Genomic DNA, 21,946 nt, shown 5'->3' on the forward strand with positions numbered 1-21,946 from the left:
CCCATTCCCATATAGAGGTACCAACTAGAGGGGATGTGATATTAGATCTCCTATTAGGAAATGAGTTAGGACAAGTGATGGAAGTGTATGTAGGGGAGCACTTTGGTTCCAGTGATCATAACACCATTAGTTTCAACTTGATCATGGATAAAGATAGATCTGGTCCTAGGGTTGAGGTTCTAAACTGGAAGAAGGCCAAATTTGAAGGATCTAAAAAGCATGGGATGGGACAGGTTGTTCTCTGCCAAGGATATGATCGGTAAGTGGGAAGCCTTCAAAGGAGAAATTTTGAGGGTGCAGAGCTTGTATGTTCCTGTCAGAATTAAAGGCAAAATGAAGAGGAATAAGGAACCTTGATTCTCAAGGGATATTGCAACTCTGATAAAGAAGAAGAGGGAGTTGTATGACATATATAGGAAACAGGGAGTAAATAAGGTGCTTGAGGAGTATAAAAAGTGCAAGAAAATACTTAAAAAGGAAATCAAGAGGGATAAAAGAAGACATTAGGTTGCCTTGGCAGTCAAAGTGAAGGATAATCCGAAGAGTTTTTACAGGTATATTAAGAGTAAAAGGACTGTAAGGGATAAAATTGGTCCTCTTGAATATCAGAGTGGTTGGCTATGTGTGGAAACAAAAGAAATGGGGGAGATCTTAAATGTATTTTTTTTTGCATCTGTATTTACTAAGGAAACTGGCATGAAGTCTATGGAATTAAGGGAAACAAGTAGTGAGATCATGGAAACTGTACAGATTGAAAAGGAGGAGGTACTTGCTATCTTGAGGCAAATTAAAGTGGATAAATCCCCAGGACCTGACAGGGCATTCCCTCAGACCTTGAAGGAGACTAGTGTTGAAATTGCAGGGGCCCTGGCAGAAATATTTTAAATGTCGCTGTCTGCAACTGAGGTGCCGGAGGATTGGAGAGTGGTTCATGTTGTTCCGTTGTTTAAAAAGGATCGAAAAGTAATCCAGGAAATTATAGGCTGGTAAATTTGAAGTCGGTAGTGGGTAAGGTATTTGAGGGAGTCCTAAGAGACAGAATCTAAAAGCATTTAGATAAACAGGGACTTATTAGGGAGAGTCAACATGGCTTTGAGTGTGGTAGGTCATGTTTGACCAATCTATTGGAGTTTTTCGAGGAGGCTACCAGGAAAGTGGATGAAGGGAAGGCAGTGGATATTGTCTACAAGGACTTCAGTAAGGCCGTTGACAAGGTCCCACATGGGAGGTTAGTTAGGAAAATTCAGTCACTCGGTATACATGGAGAGGTGGTAAATTGGATTAGACATTGGCTCAACGGAAGAAGCCAAAGAGTCGTAGTAGAGGATTGTTTCTCTGAGTGGAGGCCTGTGACTAGTGGTGTGCCACAGGGATCGGTGCTGCGTCCATTGTTATTTGTCATCTATATCAATGATCTGGATGATAATGTGGTAAATTGGATCAGGAAATTTGTTGATGATACAAAGATTGGAAGTGTAGTGGACAGTGAGGAAGGTTTTCAAAGCTTGCAGAGGGATTTGGACCAGCTGGAAAAATGGGCTGAAAAATGGCAGATGGAGTTGAGTGCAGATAAGTGTGAGGTATTGCACTTTGGAAGGACTAACCAAGGTAGAACATGCAAGGTAAGTGGTAGGGCACTGAGGAGTGCAGTAGAACAGAGGGATCTGGGAATACAAATACAAATTTCCTAAAAGTGGCGACACAGATAGGGTCGTAAAGAGAGCTTTTGCTACATTCGCCCTTGTATATCAAAGTATTGAGTATAAGTGTTGGAATGTTATGATGAGGTTGTATAAGGCATTGCTGAGGCCGAATTTGGAGTATTGTGTACAGTTCTGGTTACCAAATTACAGGAAGGATATTAATAAAGTTGAGAGAGTGCAGAGAAGGTTTATAAGGATGTTGCCTGGACTTGAGAAATGGAGTTCCAGGGAAAGATTGAATAGGTGAGGACTTTATTCCCTGGAGTGTAGAAGAATGAGGGGAGATTTGATAGAGGTATATAAAATTATGGTGGGTATAGATAGAGTGAATTCAAGCAGGCTTTTTCCACTGAGGCTGGAGGAGGGAAGAAAAACAGAGAACATGGGTTAAGGGTGAAAGGGGGCAAGTTTAAAAAGTTTAAATGTGGTTCCATTGTTTAAGAAGGGTTCTAAGACTAAACCTGGCAATTATCGGCCTGTGAGTTTGACGTCAATGGTGGGTAAATTGATGGAAAGTATTCTTAGAGATGGTATATATAATTATCTGGATAGACAGGGTCTGATTAGGAACAGTTAATATGGATTTGTGCGTGGAAGGTCATATTTGACAAATCTTATTGAATTTTTTGATGAGGTTACTAAGAAAGTTGACAAGGGTAAAATGGTGGATGTTGTCGATATGGACTTCAGTAAGGCCTTTGAGAAAGTTCCACATGGAAGGTTAGCTAGGAAGGTTCAATTGTTAGGAATTAATATGGAAGTAGTAAAATGGATTCAGCAGTGGCTGGATGGGAGACGCCAGAGAGTAGTGGTGGATAACTGTTTGTCAGGTTGGAGGCCCGTGACTGGTGGTGTGCCTCAGGGATCTGTACTGGGTCCAATGTTGTTTGTAATATATATTAATGATCTGGATGATGGGGTGGTAAACTGGATTAGTAAGTATGCAGATGATACTAAGATAGGTGGTGTTGTGGATCATGAAGTAGGTTTTCAAATCTTGCAGAGAGATTTCGAACAGTTAGAAGAGTGGGCTGAAAGATGGCAGATGGAGTTTAATGCAGAAAAATGTAAGGTGCTACATTTTGGTAGAAATAATCAAAACAGGACATACATGGTAAATGGTAGGGCATTGAAGAATGCTGTAGAACAGAGGGATCTAGGAATAATGGTGCATAGTTCCCTGAAGATGGAATGTCATGTGGATAGGGTGGTGAAGAAAGCTTTTGGTTTGCCGGCCTTTATTAATCAGAGCATTTAGTATAGGAGTTGGGATGTAGGGGCCACAGTTTGAGGATAGAGGGGAAGCCTTTTAGGACCGAGATTAGGAAAAACTTCTTCACACAGAAAGTGGTGAATCTGTGGAATTCTCTGCCACAGGAAACAGTTGAGGCCAGTTCATTGGCTATATTTAAGAGGGAGTTAGATATGGCCCTTGTGGCTACAGGGGTCAGGGGGTATGGAGGGAAGGCTGGTGCAGGGTTCTGAGTTGGATGATCAGCCATGATCGTAATAAATGGTGGTACAGGCTCCAAGGGCCGAATGGCCTACTCCTGCACCTATTTTCTATGTTTCTATGTAATGTTGAATTTGTATAAGACATTGGTAAGGCCAAATCTGGAGTATTGTGTACAGTTCTGGTCACTGAATTATAGGAAAGATGTTAATAAAATTAAGAGAGTACAAAGGAGGTTTACTAAAATTTTGCCTGGTTTTCAAGTCCGAAGTTACAGAGAAAGGTTGAAGAAGTTAGGTCTTTATTCTTTGGAGCGTAGAAGGTTGAGGGGGTCTTGATAGAGGTGTTTAAAATTATGAGGGGGATTGATAGAGTTGACGTGGTTAGACTTTTTTCATTGAGAGTGGGGAAGATTCAAACAAGAGGACATGGGTTGAGAGCTAGAGGACAAAAGTTTAGGGGTAACACAAGGGGGAACTTCTTTACTCAGGGAGTGGTAGCTGTGTGGAACGAGCTTCCAGCAGAAGTGGTTGAGGCAGGTTGTATGTTGTTGTTTAAAGTTAAATTGGATAGATATATGGACAGGAAAGGAATGGAGGGTTATGGGCTGAGTGCAGGTCGGTGGGACTAGGATAAGTTAAGAGTTTGGCACGGACTAGAAGGGCCGAGATAGCCTGTCTCCGTGCTGTAATAGTTATATGGTTATATATGGAACATTTGGGGGGAGGGGAGAGGCTTCTTCACACAGAGAGTGTTGGGAGTGTGGAATGAGCTGGCAGATGAGGTGGTAAATGCGGGCTCACTTTTAACATTTAAGAAAAACTTGGACAGGTACATGGGTGGGAGGTGTATGGAGGGATATGGTCGGGGTGCAGGTCAGTGGGACTAGGCAGAAAATGGTTCGGCGGAGCCAAGAAGGGCCAAATGGCCTGTTTCTGTGCTGTAGTTTTCTATGGTTCTACCGACCACGAGATCCCGCACCGCCGCTGCGCTATAGTCATTGGCCCGAGGCAATTTCAATCACTGTTTACGCCTCGCAGACGTGACTCGCCACCGTTTTGACCTCCCAGTAAAAGCGGAACCATTTCCAAAGTAAATATCCGCTTTCTGATTCATTTCCTCTTTCCTCCGAGCGAAGGTGGGGGCGTTTGTGAAGCGTCTCCTGCGGCCGGAGTCTGATGTATCGCTGAGAGGTAGGAGGAGACCGCTCGTCCCGTCGGTTTGATGCCAGTTCCCCGGGGAGGGAGGGGGGGGGTTATTGAAACGATGAAGATGGTGAGAGAGGGGGCGGACAGGATGTTTGTCCCGGTGGGGACAGGAGGGGCTCATCTGTGGAAATGTCTGAGCCCACGGTGGTGGCGATTCACCACATTGGGGGTGGGGGGGCAAACACCGGCAGACTGTTGCCCTGCAAGCGGGGCCAATGGTCCGGGCAAAGTGGGGAAGGGAGTGGTGTTTGGGGCCCTGGTCTTATTGAATGACAGGACGTGCTAGAGTGGCCGAGTGGCCTAATGCTGTTCCTGGTGTCTGTGTGTGTTAGATACAAGGAATAACCAGACTCTTCTTGGGCCTGCAGGATGTCCCAGTTGGTATTATAGGAACCAGTGCTCGGAGCCCAGTTGTTCCCAAACTGAGTCAACAATTTGGCTGAGGGACCAAATCAACATTCCAGAGTCTTTTATTGACAAAAAATGTATATTTATATCCTGAAAATGACACCAACTGTATATTAGAACCCGAGAGTTACGGGGGTTTGGAAAAATTAAATGAGAGTGGCTGTGCGTTTTTGCTTCCCGGGGTTTGTTTCCATATCGATGTGGTGAAGAGGGAGTTCAGAGCCGACACAGCGGTGTCCGATACAGGTCAGACGGGGTAAGTTAGCGGCGACATTCCGCTCCGGGACACCCAGCACCGGAGCATTTAGAGTAACGTCGCAGTAATTCGGAGCGGGTCAGGGAGGATATTAAATAAAACCAACATGGGAACTTTCTGATCCGAACCCCTGACAGAGTATGAAGGAACCGCGACGAAGAGTAGCTGCGGATTTTAAAATAAGCGAGCCGAGCCGAGCCGAGCCGAGCCGAGCCGGGCCCGTGTGGGCGGAGGCCAAGGAGGAGATCGATGCCTGCGAACAGGGGAAGTAAATCTGCAACGAGCTTTGGAAATTGTCCATGGACAAAGTCGGAGACAGCGGGGCTGAGCGGTACCGGACAGTGTGAACAGATGTGACGGGATCGCGGGAATCACTATGGCTGAGAAAGTTACCGAGGCTTTCTCGGCTTTGCACATCAGTCAGAAATCCGATGGACAGAGATTTACACTGATTTTCCAAAGCGATCCCGGCCTCCTTCCTGAAACCTGCCCGCCGTGCAGTCAGCGCCCCGGACCGTAACGTTTCTCCCGGCATTGGCACCTTTGAGGCGCCGGCGATCCCCGCCTTCCGCGCTTTAACCCTCCGGGAATGAGCTGCTCTCCATTTCCAGCATTTCCCTGCCCCGAGACCCACGGAGTGGACAGACAGTAATTCATTCGCTCTCTCGGTTGTTTCCCAGTGAATTTAGTGGCGATGGTGATCCTGTCCCGGGGAAAGTGCGGCCTCTCCACCCGCTCCACTCGCTACCTGGTGGCCACGGAAGTGGCGGATCTACTGACCATCGTGTTTGCGGTGATATTGTGGCGGGTCTGTTATTATTACCTCCCTGGGACTTTCCTGGACGTCACCCCCGTGTGCAGTGTGATCGCTGCCCTGGGAGAAGCAGCCACAGACTGTTCTGTCTGGTTCACCGTCAGCTTCACGTTTGATCGGTTTGTCGCCATTTGTTGTCAGAAACGGAAAATAAAGTATTGCACCGGGAAAACTGCGTCTGTGGTTCTGACAACAACCGGCGTTCTGATCTGTTTTAATAATGTGTCCTACTTCTTTATATATCGTCCTCTGAAAGTAGTCGACATTATACCCCGGGACTGTATTGAAATACCGGGCTACTGTACGGATCCCGAGTGGGTGGGATATGACCGGCTTTCTACCGTCCTAACGCCATTACTCCCGTTCGTGTTAATACTCCTGTTTAACGCTCTGACAGTCAGACACATTTTAGTGACCAGTCGCGTCCGTAAGGGGCTGAGGGGTCAGAGCAAGGCGGAGAACCGCAGTGACCCGGAGATGGAGAGCAGGAGGAGGTCTGTGATCTTACTTCTCACCATCTCCGGAAGCTTCATCATCCTGTGGTCGGTGAGTGTTGCCGAATTCCTTTATAACACCATCGCCGGGTTGGATCAGAATAATTACAACGATTCTGGATACATTTTTCAACACTCCGGAGACATGCCGATGATATTAAGCTGTTGTACAAACACATTTATTTGTGGGGTAACTCAGTCCAAGTTCAGAGAGCAGTTCATTAGCGCAGCGAAATATCCGCTCACGTCAATTATTCAACAAATTAACAAACAACATATCTAAGCTCTTCTCGGAGGGATTCTCAATGTTTCTGATCTTGACTCTGCAGAACCAATGATCATCGGAGAAGGTGGCAGCGGGGAGAGTAAATCTGGTTTCGAGCCCGAGAGAGAGACGCAGCACAGGAACAGACTCTCCGACACCCGCACCCCGCCACCTCCACTGCTACCAATTATTAAACTCATCCTACCTTTAATGTTTAGTTTTCCACCATATTTCCGCGCTCGCCACCGCCAGACCCTTTTCGGTCATGATAAAGTGGACAGGCTCTGGGAACATTCAAGACCAAACAGGCAAAAATGCAACTCATTAGTTACTTTGGTCTCTTGCATAAGAATGAAATGGAAAAAAATGTCAACAGACTGCACGAATTTACAGTAAAGCTCGCACTTGTCCGTCGCATTAGACAAAGATGTTGCGGGGGTATGTTCAACACCAGAGAACTCTTGCATAATTGCCAAAATTTTCACGGAAACCTCCGATGCCTAGTCTGCTTCAAAGAAAATGATGTCATCTCACTTCCTGATTTTTAATAAATTTCCATCCGATCAAATTGCGTGTTGACTCTCCTCTGCATTCACTCAGGTAGAATCGCATATTTATTATTATTTTTATTTTCTATCTCAGCTCAAACTGATAAAAATTGCGGTATGGACATGGACACGGAGAAGCCCACTGATTTCTCAATCGCTTGGAACTTTCGGCCGATTCTGATGGTGTTGCGTATTGTGGCTGTCTGGAGATTTACATAGATATTGTCGTGCGGGTCGAATTGTTTAATACTGTTGTGTGGTGACTTTAGAATGATGCCAGTCGTGTAAATCACAAATGGGACAATGTTCATGTACACACAGTCTTTCATTTTCCTCATTCAAGTCAGCATATTTCTGGTGTTTCTGGCTTATTGATTTTCATGCGTTGTGTGTGTTCGGAATGACCATCCCTATTACCCTGTAATGTTAGATCCGGACAGGTACCAGGTATTGCCCCATCTCTAGTAATGGATTGGTCATAAGAGACTCCAAAACTCGATTAGGATTGTATTTACTGTATAATAATGTATAGAATGTTTTGTATGTTAAAGCAAGATTTTGGTGAAAGATGTTTGTCACCTGATTGTACCTGTGTAAGATTGAATTAAACTGTTGCAGGATACTGCAGGATATTTTCTGGTTTCACATGGCATATTCTACTTTTATCATCTTGAATTTGTTAGTTTTTTTTTGATTGTGCATTTTTGATGTCCTGTCTTAACCACCTGGTCCTGTATTGCCACAAAGAAACACTCTGTTTCTGGGAAGACGTCTCCAACTTTGAGCCAGTCTTGGCACACTTTCTCGTCGACACCTAGTCTGCTCAGATTGCGGGGATTTCACCCATGGACGGTGATGCTCATCCGTTGGCTAACTCTTTCTTCTATAGCAGTGTTTGCCAACCTTTTTAGCCCAACACCCACATACTTACCAACACCCCTCTTAGGCCCAATATACTTTCCATCGCCTCCATAGTGTAAAACATGGCTACCATATGCTAACATGAAAAAATATTCTGCTTTAACTTCATATTTATCTTTAAACATAGATTTGACAGCACCTGCCCACTGAACAGTAGCTGCGGGACGTTGACGATGAATGACACAATAGACACAATTTCATTTTCATAAATTCCACTGAACCAGCATGGCAACCTGTCATATATGGTGCTCCATCCGTTGGACAAGAAATCATGTTCCTAATCAGAATAATTTTGTTATCAATTTCACTTTGAGCTCGTCGTGGACTGATTCTCTGTTGATATCTATTTTCAACTTTTTACAATCGAGAATCTCTTGATCGATTGTTCCATTTTTGATGAACTGTACATATGCCATTATCAATGCCTTGATGTCTCACGCAGTTGACTCATACAGTTGGTTCCCAAATTCTGTTTTTCTTTAGCTCTGTGCATACTGATACTCAATGTCTTCACTCATTTCATCAATCTGAGGTGCGACAGAGTTAATACTCAGAGGAATCGATTTTAAAATACTGGTATCTGTTTTGAGAACAGTGGTGTGTACCTGATACGGCAGGCCTTATTAATCTCTCACTAACTGTATGAGACCTTGCAGACTTTTGCTATCATTGTGGAAATGTTATGAGAAGTGATGAGACCACGATCAAAGTCATTTGTAGCTTTCTTTCCGAATGCCTCCAGTGTGCAACGCTTTTCAAATGCTTCTTTCATCTTCCGGAACTGAGTAAAACCACAAGCATCTTTTTCAGTGTGTCATTTATGGAAGTGTTTCTGCAAACTTGATGCTTTCGTTGTTTACAAGTAAGACACATGGGGCATCGCTGATCTGACACAAAGGGAATAAAACAATACTCCAGGTATGTTACATTCTAAAGACGCACTTCTTGTGTGTCCATTTCTTAGCAGGATTAGAATTCAAGGCTTCACCACTTTCAAACCATAAGATCATAAGATACAGGAGCAGAAGTAGGCTATTCGGCCCATCGAGTCTGCTCCGCCATTCAATCATGGGCTGATCCAGTTCTTCCAGTCATCTCCACTCCCCTACTTTCATCCCATACCCATTGAATACCTGGCTAATCAAGAAACTAACTATCTCTGCCTTAAACACAACCAATGACTTAGACTCCACAGCCTCTCATGGCAACAAATTCCACAGATTTACCACCCTCTGACTAAAGTATTTTTCATAATCTGGCTGTCCTTTTGAGCCTCTCAATTTCCTCAAAACGTCCTGTCCCTCCAACTGACTTGGTATCATCCACACCTTTGAAACAAAGCCATCAATTCTGTCATCCAAGTCACTGTCATATAACATACAAGAATCGGTCCCAACACAGATCCCTGTGGAACACCACTGGTCACCAGCAACCAATCAGAAAAGGTTCCCTTTATTACTATTCTTTACCTCCTGCCAATCAGCCACTGCTTCATCCATGCAAGAATCTTTCCTGTGATATCATGGGCTCATAACTTGATAAGCAGCCTCATGTGTGGCACCTTGTCAAGGACCTTCTGAAACTTCACGTGCACAGCATCAACCGATTCTCCTTTGTTCATCTTGCTTGTTACTTCTTCAATGAATTCAGAGACTTTCAACATACTTGTCAGGCAAGATTTTCCCTTGAGGAAACCATGCTGAAAATGACCGAAAATACCCTGAAAATACATCCTCAACATCCGACTCCAATATCTTCCCAAAGAGTGAAGTGAGACTAACTGGTCTATAAGTTTTGTTCATCTACCTCCCTCCCTTCTTGAAGAGTGGAGTGATATTTCCAAATTTTCAGTCGTACAGAACCATGCCAGATTCAATTGATTATTGAAACATCATTACTAATCCCTCCACAACCTCTTCAGTCACCTCTTTGAGAACTCTGGGATGTACACTATGTGGTCCAGGTGGCCTATTTACCTTCAGACTTCCCAAGAACCTGCTCCCGAGTAATGTCCTGTAAATATTTCTGACCACTGACATCTGGACTTCCAGCATCCTGCTGGTGTCTTCCATAGTGAAGACTGATATAAAACACTTACTCAGTTCATCCGCCAGCTCCTTGCCTCTATTACCACCTCTCCAGCATCGTTTTCCGATATGCACTCTCACCTCTCCTTTACACTTTATGCATCTAAAGAAACATTTAGTATCCTCTTTATTGGCGAGCTTACCTTTGTATTCCTGGCCAAGGTGATGCTTCAGAGACTCATCAGCAACATCACCGAGTCAATGCTGCCTGAATCGCAGTGTGGATTTAGGAAGAACAGGAGCACAATCGACATGATCTTCACAGCCCGGCAGCTTCAGGAATAGTGCCGGGAGCAACATCAGGAGCTGTTTATGGCCTTTGTTGACCTCTCCAAAGCATTTGACACTGTGCAAAGAGAGCTCTTATGGGATGTTCTCCTCAGGTTTGGCTATCCCAATAAATTTGTTAACATCCTCTGCCAGTTCCACGATGGGATGACTGCTCGGGTGACCATAGGACGACAAGAGTCGAAGCCCTTCCTTGTATATACAGGGGTGAGGCAGGGGTGTGTGCTAGCACCAATGCACTTTAACATCTTCCTCTTGTGTGTTACCAAGCTTATTGAAGACAGCAGCGGTGTGGCAGTGGACATCAGATTAGATGGCAACCTCTTTGACATCAGGAGGCTCCGCGCAACACCTACCACCAAATCACTAACTGAATCAAGAGACGACTGTGCTCTTTTGGCCCATACTCCAGAGGATCTCCAGACTGTCCTTACTGTGGCAGTGAGAGCGTACAGCAGGATGGGGCTGACTGTCAATACCACCAAGATGGAAGTGGTTTGCCACTGGAGTACCAGTGTTCCACCCACTCTACCTACCTTCACTGTTGGTTTTGAAAAGCTGTCAGTAGTGCCATCTTTCAAACATCTGAGGACATTCTCTCTGAGGATAGCAGCATTGACAACGACATCCAGAGCCGCATTAAACAGGCATCAGCGGCCTTTAGGAGACTTCGGCGTAGAGTCTTTCAGCACAGGAGCCTTCGTCCCTCCACAAAGGTCACCATACACCAAGCGGTCTGTGTCATCACCCTCCTTTATAGCCGTGAAGCTTGGGTAACCTACAGCCATCACATCAAGTCCTTGGAGCGCTTCCACATCGGCTGTCTCCAGCACATTCTGGGAATTACCTGGCGTGAGCGGGTGCCTCACACTGAAATACTTGTAAAGACCAACTGCAGGAGTATCGAGGCCATGATCACCCAGCGTCAGCTGCAGTGGCTGGGGCACGTGATAAGGATGCCCCCATGTTGGCTATGTCCATATGTCCATGGTATAACAAATACAACAAAGGCAATAAACTCTCTTACTATTCCCATTTTAACATATTTCTCGGCAAAATATCTTGGTTCCATTCCGATCTGGAAACTTTACAAAGAAAAATAAGAACTGAAATGATGAATTTAGAAAAGACTATTTACACTCAAACACACTTAGATTACACTACTGAGGACAGAAGGTGGAAGAGCTATAACAGACATAAAAAAAAAATCACCTAACAGTCTGATAAGATTTCTAAAGTATATATTTTCATCAAAAATAAACAGGATTCAGCACTCCATGCGAGTATATATAATTCTGATAAGAAATACAGACCAGAAAACTGAAATGAGAGGCCACTCAAAAAAATGAATCATCACTATGGAAGAAACCGTTAATCAGTGGAATGAGTCTGAGCCTCCATGGGAGACATCCTAATGATTTGAGCAGACGAGCTGGTGACAGGGAAGCTTCGAGAGCCCAACTCAGAGTTGGAGGCCTCTTCCCAGAAACAGGGGTTACTTGGGGAAATACAGGACAAGGTGGGTAACATTTCAAAATATCTAAAATACATAAAAGGCAAACAAACCAGGCAATAAATGCAGAAAATGCCAAGACAAACCAGACACAATCCAACACATTCTGGGATCCTGCAGCAGTTTAACTCAATCTGATTACTTACAAAGGTACGATCGGGTGGCAAATATCATTCACCAAAATCTTGCTTTAAAATACAAACTCATGAACGACCACTGTAACTTCATCAAGGCACAATAAATTCAAGCCTGATTCAGTTTTAGAGTCAAAATCTTACAAATTATATGATAATCAATACATAACTACTAATAAGAAAATCCATAATAACCATCTAGATATAATATTACAGGATAAACAAGAAGGAACAACTCCTTCAATAGATAAAACCATTCCCAACACACACATGTTCCTCGACCAGTGGAGCACCTCACCACAGGTATTGTTTGTGTCAGCAGTCAGACAACCAAATTATTTTCTCTGTCAATTGGCTTCCAAATCTTGCTACTCTGTCATCGTTGCCACGCCTGGCTGCTGATTCCCTTCTCCTCATCATTTGTTCTTATCCCGACCATCGTTCAGAGCCCCAAACTCTGCCCTGTGCAGACCCGCCTCTGGTTTCTGACCCTGCTTCGTTGAAAATCCAACTGATAGTTTTCCATTCTGCTTTCAGTCTTCACAGGACAGTAATGTTTTCTAACAAACCTTTAGAAAAAGGGAAAATGACCCATAATGTGGAAATGAGTCGTGATTAAGGAGGTTAACTAACGATGTTATTCTTCCTCAGCCCAGAGACTAGAGGGGCAAAGAACATCTCAGACAGAACTGCAGTCAGCTCCACTTCTTCATTCTGCAGAAAATTCAACGGAAACTTCTTCACACACAGTGGTGACTGTTTGGAACAACAGGGGAAGATTTAAAAAGGACTGTCGTGGAACTGAATCACTGGCATGGTCCAGCCTGCCTGAGTTGACTCTTTGCTGTACACTATGTATGTTATAAATTCACGAAGTACCAGAGACAGTTTAAAATAAACTGATTTATTTGTCTCAGGTCCAGAATATTAAACTCCTGTCCCATTAAAGGTGAATATGCAGCAGAAGAAACTCCTCCCATGTCCAGTGACCAGGGTGCAGAACTGGGTGTGGTGAGCAACAGCAATAATTGCAGAGTTCAGCACCGACAATCACTCTCGAAATTGCATTCAGCAGTGGCGATGAACAAATATCCAGCATGAGGCTTATTGAAACTTTCTCTCCAGTGTGAACCCGGTAGTATGTCACAAGTATAACATGCTGTAATGTTTCACTGCTGAGGTAATGGTTTCTCTGCAGCAGTAATGTTTAGGTTACGACTAGAGATAACAGGGTTTTGGAGTGTGGGGCTATCCAATGACAGAAATGGTCTTCCATGTGAGTCTGGAAGAGAGATTTTTGCGGTCTTTTGCCGGGGAGAAATGAGAAGATGTGAATGGAGAGAGTGGACCCTTTTTCTTTTATTTGTTTACTTCACTAACCCAATAGTTAAAGTAAAAATTATGAACCTCAATTGTTTAATCGCATATTATGTACTGTTTCTTATTTCGGGGTACTTATTTGTAACAGGGGACGCATCGCGCAGCATCCACCCAAACGAGATTTCTTCAGTCTGGCCGGGCTGGGGTGCTATCACCAGCTATATTAAGATGCTAGCTGAGGCAAGAGTTATATGAGGTTAGATGACTGAGTGAATCGCTTCCCACATTCAGAGCAGGTGAACACCCTCTCAACAGTGTGAACCTGGTAGTGTGTCATAAGGATAGATAACTGAATGAATCTGTTACGTACACACAATGGTCTAAATGAACCAGCAACAACAGAGCACACCTGGAGTCTGGTTTTGATATTAAAAACCACTATTTATTAGTAACTACTCAATATAGTAACTTAAACCAGGTAAATCAAAAGTTAGCCATGTTATGCATATATTTGTGTGTAAATACAATTCCCAAACTTGTTAAAGCTCGGGTGACAAGAGTTAAAGTCTTACGATGGTAATGCAAGGAAGTTCAGTTCAATCCACGGAATTGGTGTGAGTGTGTGTGTGTGTGTGTGTGTGTGTGTGTGTGTGTGTGTGTGTGTGAGAGAGAGAGAGAGAGAGAGATAGATATTTGTGATCCAAGGTGAAAACCACACTTGGAGAAGAACGAGTAAACAGGTCCCATTGATCTTCCGTCGTCAGGCTCAGAATCCACTCTCGAGTTAGCCAGACGCAGCTTATCACTAAGGGGACCGTCTTCGAGGGTGAGCTACCACCCAGGCGAGGGTAGACACACCGGTAGCCTCCACAGGGTCAGCCCTTCCACACACCATGACAGCCACTGATCGATTCTCCTGATCGATCCTCAACCCACGCTTGTGGGCACTCGAAAGTTCCACCCAGTGACTCCTCTGTCACTGGCCTCCTTTCACTGACCGGTCGCCGTAACCAGTGTCCCACTGTGTGTCTCTGGAAGAGTCATCTGACCTTGCTTAAATAAACACGCTACGAAGCAACTGTGAACATCGAACTGTCCATCACATAACTCCGCCTCTCTCTCACCATGGCAACCAAGAAGCAACTGTGAACATCAAACTGTCCATCACATAGCTCCGCCTCTCTCTCACCATGGCAACCAAGAAGCAACTGTGAACATCGAACTGTCCATCACATAACTCCGCCTCTCTCTCACCATGGCAACCAAGAAGCAACTGTGAACATCGAACTGTCCATCACATAACTCCGCCTCTCTCTCACCATGGCAACCAAGAAGCAACTGTGAACATCGAACTGTCCATCACATAACTCCGCCTCTCTCTCACCATGGCAACCAAGAAGCAACTGTGAACATCGAACTGTCCATCACATAACCCCGCCTCTCTCTCACCATGGCAACCAAGAAGCAACTAGCAGTACTGTAGACAGTTTTTCTCTCTCTCTTATTTAAAGGCACAGTTCATGTCCACCACGAGTACTTCACCACATTCACAGTAGGTGATCGGCCTCTCCCCGGTGTGAACAAAATGATACACAATTGGTTGATTTGGCTGAGAGAATTTCTTCCCACAGTCTGAGTGGGTGATCGGCCTCTCCCCAGTGTGGACTCGCTGATGTTCTTTCAGTTGAGATGACGTAATGAATCCCTTCCCACGGACAGAGCGGGTGAACGGCCATTTCCCTGTGTGTCAGTATGTGAAATGACCAACTGAATCCCTTCCCACAGACTGAGCAAGTTAATCGTCACTCCCTAGTGTGAACTGACTGGTGTCTCAGTAGATGAGGTGAGCAAGTGAAGCCCTTCCCACAGACTGAGCAGGTGAACGGTCTCTCCCCGGTGTGAACTCGCTGATGTGCCTTCAGATGAGATGACTGAATGAAGCCCTTCCCACAGTCTGAGCAGGTGAACGGCCTCTCCCCAGTGTGAACTCGCTGATGCACCTTCAGTTCAAATGACTCTACGAATCCCCTCCCACACACTGAGCAGGTGAATGGCCTCTCCCCAGTGTGAACTGACTGGTGTCTCAGTACAGCAGATGACTTTGTGAAATCCTCTCCACAGACTGAGCAGGTGAATGGCCTCACCCCAGTGTGAATTCGCCGATGTACCTTCAGTTGAGATGACTGAGTAAATCCCATCCCACAGTCTGAGCAGGTGAACGGCCTCTCTCCAGTGTGAATTCGCCGATGTACCATCAGTTGAGATGACTGAGTGAATTCCTTCCCACAGTCTGAGCAGGTGAACGGCCTCTCCCCAGTGTGAACTCGCTGGTGTACCTTCAGATTAAATGAGCAAGTGTATCCCTTCCCACAGACTGAGCAGGTGAATGGCCTCTTTCCAGTGTGAACTCTCTGATGTACCTTCAGGTTACACGACTGAGTGAATCCCTTCCCACAGTCTGAGCAGGTGAATGGCCACTCCCCGGTGTGAACTGACTGGTGTCTCAGTAACTGAGATGACACAGTGAATCCCTTCCCACAGTCTGAGCAGGTGAACGGCCGCTCCCCGGTGTGAACTCGTTGGTGAACCATTAGGTCAGATAACCGAGTGAATCCTTCCCCACAACTTCAGCAGATGATCAGCCTCTGTTCGAAGTGAACTGACCAGTTTGTCCACAGGTGGGAAGACCGACTGAATCCCTTCTCACACACAGAACAGGTGAATGGCCTTGTCCCAGTGTGAACTTGCTGATGTACCTTCAGTTGAGATGACCGACTGAATCCATTCCCACTGTCTGAGCAGATGAATGGGTTTCCCCCTTTGTTGACGTACGGCTGGGATTTTCTTTTATCTACTGTCAGTTTAAAGTGCCACAGTTTTAAAGCCATGAAAACATTTTCTGCCCAGATGAATGGTTGGTCTGCACAGCTGTTAAAAGGAATTAAATGAATATTAGTATTATTTCATGTTCTTGTCACAGAGTCATAGAAAAGTACAACACAGAAACAGGCCCTTTGGCCCATCTAGTTTATGTTGAACTATTTAAACTGTCTACCCCTGTACCCCGACCATCCAGGTACCTATACAAACCTCTTACATGTTGAAATTGAGCTCGCATGCACCAGTTGGACTGTCTGCTCATTCCACACCTGGATGACCATCTGTGTGAAAAACTTTCCCCTCATGTTCCCCTTAATGTTTCACCTTTCACCCTTAATCCATGGCCTCTGGTTGTAGTCCCACCCCATCTCAGTGGAAAAAGCCAGCTTGCATTTACCCCATCTATAACCCTCATAATTTTGGCACACCTCCATCAAATCTCCCCTCGATCTTCTACATTCCAAGGAATAAAGCCCTGACCTGTTCAAACTTTCCCTATAACCCAAGTCCTCCAGACCTGGCAACATCCTTGTGAATTTTCTCTGAACTCTTTCAACCTCTTTTACATCTTTCCTGTAGGTAGGTGATAAAACTGCACACAACACTCCAAATTAGGCCTCACCAATGTCTCGTGCAGTGTGAACATAACATCCATCTCCTGCACTCAGTACTTTGGTTCATGAAGGCCAATATGCCAAAATCTTTCTTTCCGTCCCTATTTAACTGTGTCACCACTTTCAGTGAATTATGGACATGTATTCCCAGATCCCTTCCTTCTGCAGCACTCCTCAGTGCCCGACCATTCACTGTGTAAGACCCAGGTCCTATCAAAATGCAACACCTCGCACTTGTCTCCATTAAATTCCATTTTGCATTTCTCCAGCTGGTCCAGATCACACTGCAAGCCATTATATCCTTCCTCACTATCCACTACACCCACAATCTTAGTGTCATCCAGAAATCTGCTGATCCAGTTAACCACACTATCATCCAGATTACTGATCTAGATGACAAACAACAACAGATCCAGCACCGATTCCTGTGGCAAACCACTAGTCACAGGCCTCCAGTCACAGAGGCAACCATCGGCTTCTCCCAAAACCAGTGTCTCATGCAATTTACTATCTTATCTTGAATGCTGAGTGACTGAACCTTCTTGACCAACCTCCCATATCAGACTTTGTCAAGTGCCTTGCTAAAGTCCATGTAGACAACATCCACTGCCTTGCCTTCAACCACTTTCCTGACAACTTCCTCGAGAGACTCTATTAGATTGGATAGACATGACCTACCATGCACGAAGCCATGCTGCCTATCCTTAATCTATCTATCCAAATACTTACATATCTGGTTCCTGCACATACGTTCCAATGACTTTCCCACTACTGATGTCAAGCTCATTGACGTATAATTTCCTACTTTATTTTTAGAGCCTTTCTTGAACAGCGGAACAACATTGGCTGTCCTCCAATCCTCCAGTACCTCAACTGTCACTAAGGATTATTTAAATATCTGTGCTTGTGCCCCAACAATTTCTGCACTTGTTTTCCGCAGAGTCCCAGGGAACAATTTGTCAGGCCCTGGGGATTTATCCACACTAATTTGCCTTCAGACAGCAAACACCTCCACCCCTGCAATCTGTACAGGGTCCATGAAGTTGATGCCATTTTGCCTCACTTCTATAGACTCTGTGTCCATCTCCTGAGTAAACATGGATGCACAAATAATATTTAAAATCTCCCCCATATATTTTGTCTCCTCATACAGATTACCATTCTGATGGTCCAGAGTGGGCATGTTTCTGTACTGAACTGGCCAAACGTGATTGGGAGGGGAAGCTGGTAAGAATGATGATGGAGCAGCAATGGCTGGAGTTTCTGGGAGCAATTCGGGAGCTGAGTGATCGATACATCCCAAAGAAGTGGAAGCATTAGAAAGGCAGGGGGACAAAACCGTGGATGAAATGAGAAGCCAAAGCCAACATAAAAAGCAAAGAGAGGGCAAACAAAAGAGCAAAATCTATTGGGAAGCTTTTAGAAAGCAACAGAAGATGACTAAAAAAGATGTCAGATGAGTTCAGGGTGTGGAATTATGATATTGTAGTCACTAATGAGTCTTTGTAGCACCCAACAGTCTGAGGCATTTGAAGGAACAAAATATCCAGGGCCTCAATATCTCTTGAAAACCAAGGTTCCCTGCACCAGTTACCTTTCAACTTTTATTTTGGCAGGCACATACAAACTCTACACCCTCAATACTTCACTTCTGAAGAATTCCCACTTACCAAGTACTCCTTTGCCAGAAAACAGCCCGTCCACACTTGTCAGATCCATTCTGATACCATCAGAATTGAACTTTCTCCAATTTAGAATCTCCACCCATGGTTCAGTCCTTTCTTTTTCCATGTTAACTTGGAATCTCATGGCAATATGATCACTAGATGCAAAGTGTTCCCATACACTAATATTCTGTCACTAGCCCTGGAATATTTTCTAATAGCTTATTGCACATTTCTATGCTGGGAATTCTATGTGCTGATTAATGGCACATCTGACAAACTCTACCCCATCTAGTCCTTTTACATATGGGAGTCACGTCAATCTATGGAAATTTATAATCGCTTAGTATATCAAGCATTGGCGTACTCTGCGATCTCTCTTGCTAATTTGTTCCTCCAAATTCCTCAGATTGTTGGGTGCAAACAAGCCCCAGTCATGGCAACAAGATCACAATTCCATGTCCTGAGGTCTGAACAGCATTTGCCTGGTGTCAAGAAAACAACCTCTCCCTCATTGCCACAAAAACAAAGGAGCTGATTATGGACTACAGAAGGAATGGAGACAGGCTAACCCCTATTTACACCAATGGATCTGGGGTTGAGAGGGTGAACAGCTTTAAGTTCCTCGGCATACACATCACCGAGGATCTCATGTGGTCTGTACATACCAGCTGTGTGGTGAAAAAGGCACAGCAGTGCCTCCCTCACGTCAGACGGTTGAAGAAGTCTGAAATGGGGCCCCAAATCCTAAGAACTTTCTACAGAGTCACAACTGAGAGCATCCTGACTGGCTGCATCACTGCCTGGTCTGGGAACTGTACTTCCCTTAATCACAGACTTTGCAGAGAGTGGTGTGGACAGCCCAGCGCATCTGTAGTTGTGAACTGCCCATGATTCAGGACATTTACAGGGACAGGTGTGTAAAAGGGGCCCGGAGGATCATTGGGGACCCTACTCACCCGAACCACAGACTGTTCCAAGCTGCTACCATCCGGGAGACAGTACTGCAGCATAAAAGCCAGAACCAACAGGCTTCTTCTATCAGGCCATCACACTGCTTAATTCATGCTGATACAACTGTATTTCTATGTTATATTGACTGTCCTGTTCTATTATAAATTACTATAAATTGCACATTGCACATTTAGATGGAGATGCAACACAGAGTTTTACTCCTCATGCATGTGAAGGATGTAAGTAAGAAAGTCAATTCAATTCACCCTCTCTATTACCTGGCATTCTGGCTCCCATCCCCTCTACAACTTTGGTTTAACACCACCCCCCCACCCACCATACCAGCACAAGCAAGCCTTAACACTAGGATATCAGTCCCCTTCTAGTTCTGTTGCCGTAACTAGCAAATCCCCTATCACCCCTTTGACTTTCCTCTGCCACGTAATCTCCTCCCCCCAACAGTTTCTAAAGTGGTAGAATACATAGAACATAAAAAAACATAGAAAACCTACAGCACAAAACAGGCTCTTCGGCCCACAAAGCTGTGCCAAACATGTCCCTACCTTAGAGCTACCGAGGCTTACCCAGAGCCCTTTACTTTTCTAAGCTCCATGTACCCATCCAGGAGTCTCTTAAAATACGTTATTGTTTCTGCCTCCTCCACTGCCGCCGGCAGCCCATTCCACGCACTCACCACTCTCTGCATGAATAACTTATCCCCGACATCTCCTCTGTATTTACTTCCAAGCACCTTAAACCTATGCCCTCTCGTGCTAGCCATTTCAGCCCTGGGAAAAAGCCTCAGACTATCCACACAATCAATGCCTTTCATTATCTCATACACCTCTATCAGGTCACCTCTCATCCTCCGTCACTACAAGGAAAAAAGGCCGAGTTCACTCAACATATTCTCATAAGTCACGCTCGCCTGTCGAGGCAAAGTCCTTATAAATCTCCTCTGCACCCTATCTATGGCCTACCTGCTGTTGTGGGGGATGGCCACAAGAGTACTCTGCGATGGCTATTTAACCTCATTCCCCTTCCTGACTCTCACCGAGTTTCCTGCGTCCTGCACTTTGGGTGTAACTCACCTCTCTTTATCCCACCCCCTCCGACTCCCGGATGATACGGAATTCATCCATTTCCAGCCCCAACTCCTTAAAGTGGAGACACAACATGTGCACACTGAATTTTATATATAGAGGTACTCATTTTAACAGCTAGCAAATCACTGTCAGTAATAATTTTGATCTGCAATCTCACACAACGTATGTAACAGGTCTGTAGCAGGTAATGAAGGATTTTCTCACTGGAGCAATTGCACACTGTCCATATCTGATTTGCTTGCTAAATAATGCTATAAAAAGTCAGATTTCCAAATATCACTCCACTTCTTCCCACTTGCAAATTCTCCAGCAACTTTTGCATCACCACAATACACAGAGGTAACACCAGTTTCTGTATTGTACATAAATATTTCCCCTGAACCCTCCCCCAGGTGACTGACGGTGGTGAACTCAGTGATGGCAATGCCAATGAATATGAAGGGAAGGGCAGTAGTCTGTCTCATTGGAGTCTGGCACATTTGTGATGTGAAAGCTACTTGTTGCCCAGAGCAAAGGTGTTTGATATCATTATGTACCCAGAGAGAGTGGGACAAAACATGTTCTCACGGGTAGAAAGTCCAGAACAAGAGGGGGTGGAACAAGCAACAGACACAAAATGCTGGGGGAACTCAGCAGGCCAGGCAGCATCTATGGAAAAGAGTACTAATGCTGAGTTCCTCCAGCAATTTGTGTGTGTTGCTCGGATTTCCAGCATCTGCAGATTTTCTCTTGTTTGTGACTGGAGGCAGAACAAAGGTGATTTTCACAACAGCTGATGTAAAAGATTTTGTTCCCTTTCTCCGAGTTCCCGATCCTTGCATTTAGACAGCTGGAGCTCAGCTCTGTCTGAGAGACCCATCGGTTCCCATTCCCTCATCAGCCGGAAGCTCCCCGGGGCCCGTGTACGGATGGTGGGGCTGAGAGAGAGGGAAGAGAGCAGGACTGTCCCGGGATTGCGGGTCACGGAGTCCGGAGTCACAGCAACTACCCGAAGTCGGTGTTGAAAACGCCGCCCGGTGAGACCCCCAACCCGGAGATCCCTTCTCACCTCAACCGATCATCCGGGGCCTTTTGTGCCCCGCGCGCTGGTGAGCTCGAGCTTGGTCGGTTTAACGGCTGGGCTACTGATCACGTGACCAGCCCCTCCCCCACCGCTGCCAACAGAGGAGTCACGCGATGCGCTGTTCCGATTGGTCCGAAGTGATGTCAATCATTGCTTTCAGCCAATAGCGGAGGCGGACCAGCCGAGAGGGCGTTACCCCCGCTGACTCCGTCTCCCGAACTTTCCGTCACGGCGGGACAACCGTCAAAGTAAA

The 21,946-nt window shown here is 45.2% G+C and overlaps 1 long non-coding RNA gene across 1 annotated transcript; it reads left to right on the forward strand.

Annotated features, from left to right (window-relative positions):
* The first annotated feature begins 4,283 nt into the window (after nucleotides 1-4,283).
* Nucleotides 4,284-13,504, forward strand: LOC140207495 (uncharacterized). Its single transcript, XR_011888572.1, has 2 exons — nucleotides 4,284-4,349; nucleotides 12,744-13,504. It is a non-coding gene; the product is annotated as an uncharacterized lncRNA (long non-coding RNA).
* The last annotated feature ends 8,442 nt before the right edge of the window (nucleotides 13,505-21,946 follow it).

Source organism: Mobula birostris, chromosome 13 (genome assembly GCF_030028105.1).
Source record: "Mobula birostris isolate sMobBir1 chromosome 13, sMobBir1.hap1, whole genome shotgun sequence".
In the NCBI taxonomy this organism is placed as follows: Eukaryota; Metazoa; Chordata; class Chondrichthyes; order Myliobatiformes; family Myliobatidae; genus Mobula; species Mobula birostris.